The following is a 6,875-nucleotide window of genomic DNA, read 5'->3' as shown; positions in this document are numbered from 1 at the left end:
TGCGTTAACTTCCCTTCTGTCGAAATCTCGGAAATTTGGTGGTTGCGCGGTTTTGTATTTCCGGGGCGCGGCCACCCGCGTAGCCGGTTATCTGGTTTAGTATACTGTTGACGGGAGGCCGTGCATCTGCGCGCTATGCAAAAAGAAAGCTTCAAGAGGAACGCGAGTATCTTTCCACCGGTAAGTTCGTGGATTGTTGAAGTTCATGAAACTGCTCTGGTGATATAATTATATGTGAAATCGAAGGCAGTTGGTAACCACGTGTGGGACCCCGAGGGTCTGCCTGCATACTCCGCCGCTTGCGGCAGCCAGAGTGCATGGGAAAATGGCGGACCTTTTCCTCTAGAGTTAGTATGTATGATCTCTATGGGATTGCGAGACTCACGCGCTCACTCGGCATGGAACTACAGTAGCAAAACCACGCGGAACTGTGTCGACGTTTTCGACGTTATGGAAATTGCAGGAACTGCGTCCAAGACAGGCAGGTTTTGCTGCCGGCTGCCTGGGTGCCTTCCGCGCTGAGTTCGGTTCTGTTATCCGATGCCGAGTGCAACCGTCGTTCAACGTGGTTCTGTATTTGTGCGTGTCAGTAACATAGCAGCAACATCGTGATGGCAGCGTTGTGGGTTGTGAACAGAAGACTAATTATCGCCGATGTGGCCGTGTGTTCGCGTATCAGTGGTGTAACAACAATATGAGATTGTAAACCGTAGGACATTGATGCCGCTGGTCGGGCCGTGATCGGAGGGGGCGGGGTGTCGCAGGATGACATTCCGCTTTACATTAGAAAGTTTAATACCACTTGAGGAATTAGGTGCAATCGATCGACGTGCGGATAGTCATGTTGGAACGCTGGTCTGAACAGTAGGCTCTTATCGTACAGTTGCCAATGTGACTGTCGGTTGTCTCGTCCCTGAGAGCGATTGCACTCTGGGGCAAGGACAACAGTACGAAATCGTGACGGAAATTACGTATATTTACAGTGTGGAATTTTAGCATTAAAAAACAATAGTAGGTCAAATTTTAAAAAAAAGCTACCCTTATATATACTACGGTTCCTGGAGAAACTGCCCTCTAAGTGGCGCGCTGGGATGAGCGCTAGAAGTTTTCGGGCTCGCCACGGCGTACACTCCGTACACTTAACACTTGCCGCAAGTCGCGGCTTTCACTGCATTTAAGTTGATCGAAAATCGAGTTCTCAGCCCGTGAAGCATCACTTCCAGCTGAGTGAATATCCGCTCTACAGAGATTAATTCGAGACGGCAATTGCAGCTTTGCGCGAACAGCACAAATAGAAAAACAAACACTACAATAGAAATACAGGCTACGACGTGCCGTGCGGGGAAACAAACTCATGGCTTCGAACCGCATTGGAGCGGCTTGATTTAGTGGCTTTCAAATAATTACGGCATGATCGAGCGTTTGCTTGTTATTAAGAGATTCATCCCCTGAGCCAGTGAAAATACTCTCAGAGGTATGTCATTGCTGGAAAAAAATCAACATGCTGGGAATATTTTTTTGTTGCTTATTCAGTCACCGAGAGATTCCGTCCGTTCAAAACGACCAGTATAGAAGACGGAAACGCAGAGCACGGGTGTAGTGTTCGGGTTAGTGTGCGAGATAGCGCTCGGCAGTCGAAGAGTGCGGATGCGCGATGGCTCGCTCTGATAGCGAGGTGATAACGGCCGACGCCGGCCGTGGTGACAGGCCTGTTTGCATCCCTGCCGACTATCGGATTGTGCTGCCGACGTTGCCGACTGGGGACAAGGGGAAAAACCAAGTCTACCTTCACTGCGATGTAAACACCAGGCTTATAAGGATCGTCGACTCCAAGGAGCCTTTAGAAAAGGCGGACTTGCGTAAGGATGTAGCAGGGCTAGGTGTGTGCCAAATGGGACACGTGTGGCTCTGTAGCCTAAAAAGTGCGGCAGCGAAAGAACGACTGCTACAGCTTGGCCGGCTCACGGTGAAGGGAAAGCTGTGCGTCCCCGTAGACCCCAACCGGCAGGAAGTTCGGGCCAAGTTGCATTGGGTCCCGTTCGACGTGTCCAACGACACTCTCCGGAAGGCACTGGAACAGTACGGCACAGTCCACGAGGTGACCAAAGAGAAGTGGCGAGTAGAAGGCTTTGAAGGCATCGAGTCGACTACCAGGATCGCTAAACTGACACTCAAGGACGGCAAGACACCGGAGAACCTACCTCATCAGCTAAGGCTCCAGGGGGGCACGATCCTAGTTGTCGTACCCGGGCGGGCACCGCTCTGCCTGCGGTGCCGAAGGCAAGGGCATATACGACGCGATTGCCGTGTACCTCGGTGCGTGCAATGCCGTGGCTTCGGACATGTGGCCCAAAACTGTGCACGTACGTACGGAAGTGCTGTAGTCAGCCGAGCGAGCGACGAGGGATGCGACCTCATCATGGATGAAGCGGAAGGAGAAGAGGCCGCAACATCGTCGATGCTGTTTGAGAGGGCACAGCAGGACAAGGCGACAGTCGAAGGACATGACAACAAGAGGGCGGAAGCAACAGTCCAGGACGAGGAGCGCCCGGTGACAGCTCCTGAAGCCAACGAAAAAGTGAGGCAGGCGGCAACGCCTGGAAAACCTTCACCGGAGGCAATGGCGGTGACGGCGATGGAGAGCACCGGCCGGCACCGAGGCAGCAGCCATCGAGTGTGAGCCAGCCATGGAACTGGATCCCTCAAAGGTGAAACGGCGACTGACCGACGAGTCTCCGAGAAACGTCGTACCGGTACAGCAGTGGCCTGAGGGAGAGTTTCAGCTGATTGGAAAAAAAGGGCGCTATGTCAGCAAACTGCGGTCCTCGTCGCTGACCCGCGACGGGGGTCTGTCGCAGTGAGTATCGACTCTGGTACGATATGACGCAAAGGGTAATCACCGGAAGCTGGGTTTGGCGCAATAAAAAAACGGCACAACTGACGTCTGGTCTGCGTATAGGGACCCTTAACGTCAGGGGACTCGCGGCAAGCCGCCGACAATGTCAGCTGAGTCGCCTTCTCCTAGAGAGGGACCTAGACGTTTTGGCGGTTGAGGAGACGAAGGTTGAGAATGAAAGTCAGACCGAATTCCTGGTGAAACCGTTTACTGTAGGTAGATCTCGAGGATGTTGTCTGTTCTTGAGGAGGGCTGCTGGGCTCATTGAAGAGGACGTTATATCCTGTGAATCGGGAAGGCTTGTTCTCTGCGATTTTGTTTTTCTAAATCAAAAGTGGAGGGTTATGTGCATTTATGCGCCAAACGTGGAGAGTGAGTGACGCGCCTTTTTTTAATATATTGACAGATTTGTAATTAGTGACCGATTTACAATATTGCTGGGAGACGAATTCAATTGTGTCTGTATGCCAGAAGACCGGACAAATCAAAGACGAAATAGTGATAGGTCTAGTGAAGTTTTAAACCGGTTGATTCAAGATAAGGGGCTCGAAGACCTGGCACCCTGCATAACACCGGGACATCGGGTCCTTTACACGCACCACCAAGGCAGAGGTCATGCCAGGCTTGACAGGGTATATGTTACAGCGGATTTAGTACCTCAGTGTAACGACTTCGCGGTCAGTCATGTCTCGTTCAGCGATCACAGTTTGGTGAGTTTTACTTTGGGTAAGCGTAAGAAACAAACTGGCTTTTCGTGGGAGTTGTGGAAGTTAAACGCAAAACTCCTTGAGGACCAAGAATTGATAGGGAAAATTGAAAGTAAGCTAGGCAGACTAGAAGGCGTTTCGAAAAATAACATATGTGAAGAGTGGGAACTATTTAAACAGCAAGTTAAGATTGATGCGATTGAAAGAGCAACTAACATAAAGCGGGAAGAGAGAAGGGTAGAGAACGGTCTTCGAGAGGGTTTACAAAGGCTTTATGTAGAGGAGGAGAGAATGCCAGGTGTCTTCAAAGACGACATAAGCACTATCAAGGCTAAACTTGAGAAAATAGATGAGAGATATAAAGGGGCAATCGTTCGTGCCCGTGCGACGAACTTGATTGTCGGGGAAACGCCCACAAAGAGGGCCCTTGCGTTGGAAAAAAAGTATGCTAGCGGGAACTGGATTGAAGAGATAGAGTACAGAGGTGCAGTAACTCGAGATCAGGACAGTATTCAGCAAGCTTTTGTTGAGTATTATACACATTTGTTTGAAAAGAAAATACCAAAAGAAAAGGGGCTTGATATGGAAATTTCGCCAAGTCAGCCGAAACTAGATAGCGATACTACGAAGTTTTAAGAAGCTCCGATTAGTTTATCAGAGGTCGAGAAAGCAATAGATGACCTAAGCGTAGGGAAATCACCGGGACCGAACGGTTTGAGCACGGCCTTCTATAAGAAGTTTAAGCCGCGAGTTGCACCGGTTCTGCATAGGGTTTTTTCTCAGTCCTATCAAAAGAAAGAATTACCGCTTTCTTTCTTGTGCACGCACACGGTCTTGATACCCAAATGTAATGACGCCGATAAGCTTCGTAGTACTAGTAATTATAGACCAATTACCCTGGCCAACGTTGACCATAAAGTGCTAATGAAGGTTTTAGCCAGTAGATTGCAACATGTTATATGGAAAATAGTAGGGCCGTACCAAACCTGTGGGGTAAAGGGTCGTAGCATTGGCACAAACATACACACTACTCGAAGTGTTCTAGAGGTCTGTGACGCAGAATACGGGAAAGTCGCTTTACTTCAGATAGATCTTGAAAAAGCATTTGATCGGGTGTGCCACGATGTTCTGTTTTCTATTTTACAACACGTGGGAGTTGGATCTGTGCTGCTTGAGGGAGTAAGGATGGCATATGTAAACTGCAAAACTAAACTAGTAATTAATAAAACAGTTAGTGCGGGGATCAACGTCCGCTCTTCGGTGCGGCAGGGATGTCCCTTATCACCCTTGCTTTTCGCAATCTACCTAGAGCCCTTTTGCCGCTGTGTCATTCAACCTCAAAATATTGGGGGTTTTACACTACAGGAATGTGACATTAAAATACTGGCATACGCTGACGATGTTGCTATTTTTTGCTCGGACCCTCAAAGTGTGTTAGAAGCTGTTGAACTGACCAAAAGGTTTTGTGAGGTCACTGCCTGCGCGGCGAATTGGTCAAAGTGCGTAGGGCTATGGCATGGTCAGTGGACGACTGCTCCAGTTGTTTTTTGGGAATGTTTAATGGTCACGGACGCCATCGAAGTACCTAGGTGTTCCTCTGGAACATTATCGTGAGCCCACAGATTACTGGGGAGAAGAAATAGCTAAACTTAAAGGGCAACTCCACTCAAAAAGTCGACCCTATCGAAATGACTGATATCGCTTTAGGAGGTCAAAATACGGTCATACCCAAAATATTACGTCAAACCGACGCCGCGTTACCGATTAAAACCAATATTAAAAATGTTCTCCCGGCTCGGTTAGCGGCCCGAAAGCGGGTGAGCAACGCTGGCACTGGGTGAGCTAGTGAAGCAACTCTGGGCAATGACGTAGTTCTGGTCCTACGCTCTCGTACCGACGCCGCGAGCGCTTCGTTTCCCGTGGCATTCTGCGATTCTGCTGACGGCACGAGGTGTTTACCACATTATGTTGTGTTTCCCTATCTTTATTAGCCTCCAGGCAGTTCCTTTAACTCCAGCATTGCTTCCGCGACAGCGCGGAAGAGAGGGAAGCGGTGCTGCTCGCTCACGCGCGCGTCGTGGAGCCGGAGAGATTTGCCGTACTCGCGTTGGGCAATGTCTAGCAGGATTTGTAGTGGCCTGGGTTGCACCAAAAACCCGGTGCGCAACCCGGAGCTGCGGTTCCACCAGTTCCCAAGAGACCGTAAGAGGCACAAGGTGTGGGTCGGTGCCGTTCGCCGGATAGACTTCGGAAGACCGTTGACTCTGAGCTCCAACGCGAAGCTCTGCTCCCAGCACTTTACGTCAGACACCTACACACGCGATCTGCGGCTGCTGACTGTCGCGGGTTTCTCCACAAAACATGCGTCTTTGAAGAACGATGCGGTGCCGTCGCTGTTCGCGTACCGACCGTCCGCCGGCTGCTCCAGCACGATCGGCCGGACGCAGCAGGTCGCGGCTGATCTAACTAGCGTGCACATAAAGGCACCTTAGCTTAGCAACTTAGACCACTTGTGGATAGATCTGTCCGTCTATCTCCCGTTATTTTGTTTTCTCTCGGTCCGCGAGCAAAAAACAAATACAGTCACGCTGCGCCGGCACCGACCGCGTCATATTTATAGCAGTCGGATTCGCTTTTCGGCTGGCAAATTTATAAATACACACTAAAACTTAATACATTTGGTGCATATTAACAAAGTGAAGCGGTAAAAAAAGAAAATGTGCATCTAACCTTCTGTTTTGAAACTCCACGTGCAATTGAGCCGACCTTGTCGGCGCGTCGGCTGAGAAGCGCGGGACCAGAACTTGGTCATGCCGACGACGCGCCACTAGTATCAGTGTTGCCAAGCTGCTTCAACCGGTAGTTTCGGTTTCGCCGTGCCGCCGGAACGATACTTGGATTCGCGATATCTACAAAACTATACACACTACCGAAAAACAAATTATATCTCGTGATTCAGGGCCGCCGGCTTCGACTAAACAGATCATAACCCAAAAATTGTAAAAATGGAGTGGAGTTGCCCTTTAAGGCCACTGCCGAGAGGTGGGTACGGAGAGATTTATCCATTTTCGCGAGAGCGACTGTGTGGAATGTGTTTCTTCTGTCCAAACTGTGGTATGTCCTCCAAGTGCTGCAGTTTTCGAGAATCAACATTCAGCGGATTCACCGTGTATTTGCAGTGTTTATTTGGGCTTCCCAATGGGAGCGAACTCGCCGTACCAACCTTTTTTTTAAGCCCAAAGCAGGGGTGTCGGACTGTGCCACGTATTTGT

At 49.9% G+C, this 6,875-nt stretch overlaps 1 pseudogene; it reads left to right on the top strand.

Moving 5' to 3' along the window:
* Positions 1-2,146: 2,146 nt before the first annotated feature.
* LOC115317071 lies at positions 2,147-2,861 on the top strand (annotated as a pseudogene).
* The last annotated feature ends 4,014 nt before the right edge of the window (positions 2,862-6,875 follow it).

This window comes from Ixodes scapularis, unplaced genomic scaffold (assembly GCF_016920785.2).
Source record: "Ixodes scapularis isolate PalLabHiFi unplaced genomic scaffold, ASM1692078v2 PGA_scaffold8__174_contigs__length_109621045, whole genome shotgun sequence".
Taxonomy (NCBI): Eukaryota; Metazoa; Arthropoda; class Arachnida; order Ixodida; family Ixodidae; genus Ixodes; species Ixodes scapularis.
The sequence above is the reverse complement of the archived record's forward strand: the minus strand, read 5'-3'. Positions and strand labels throughout refer to the sequence as shown.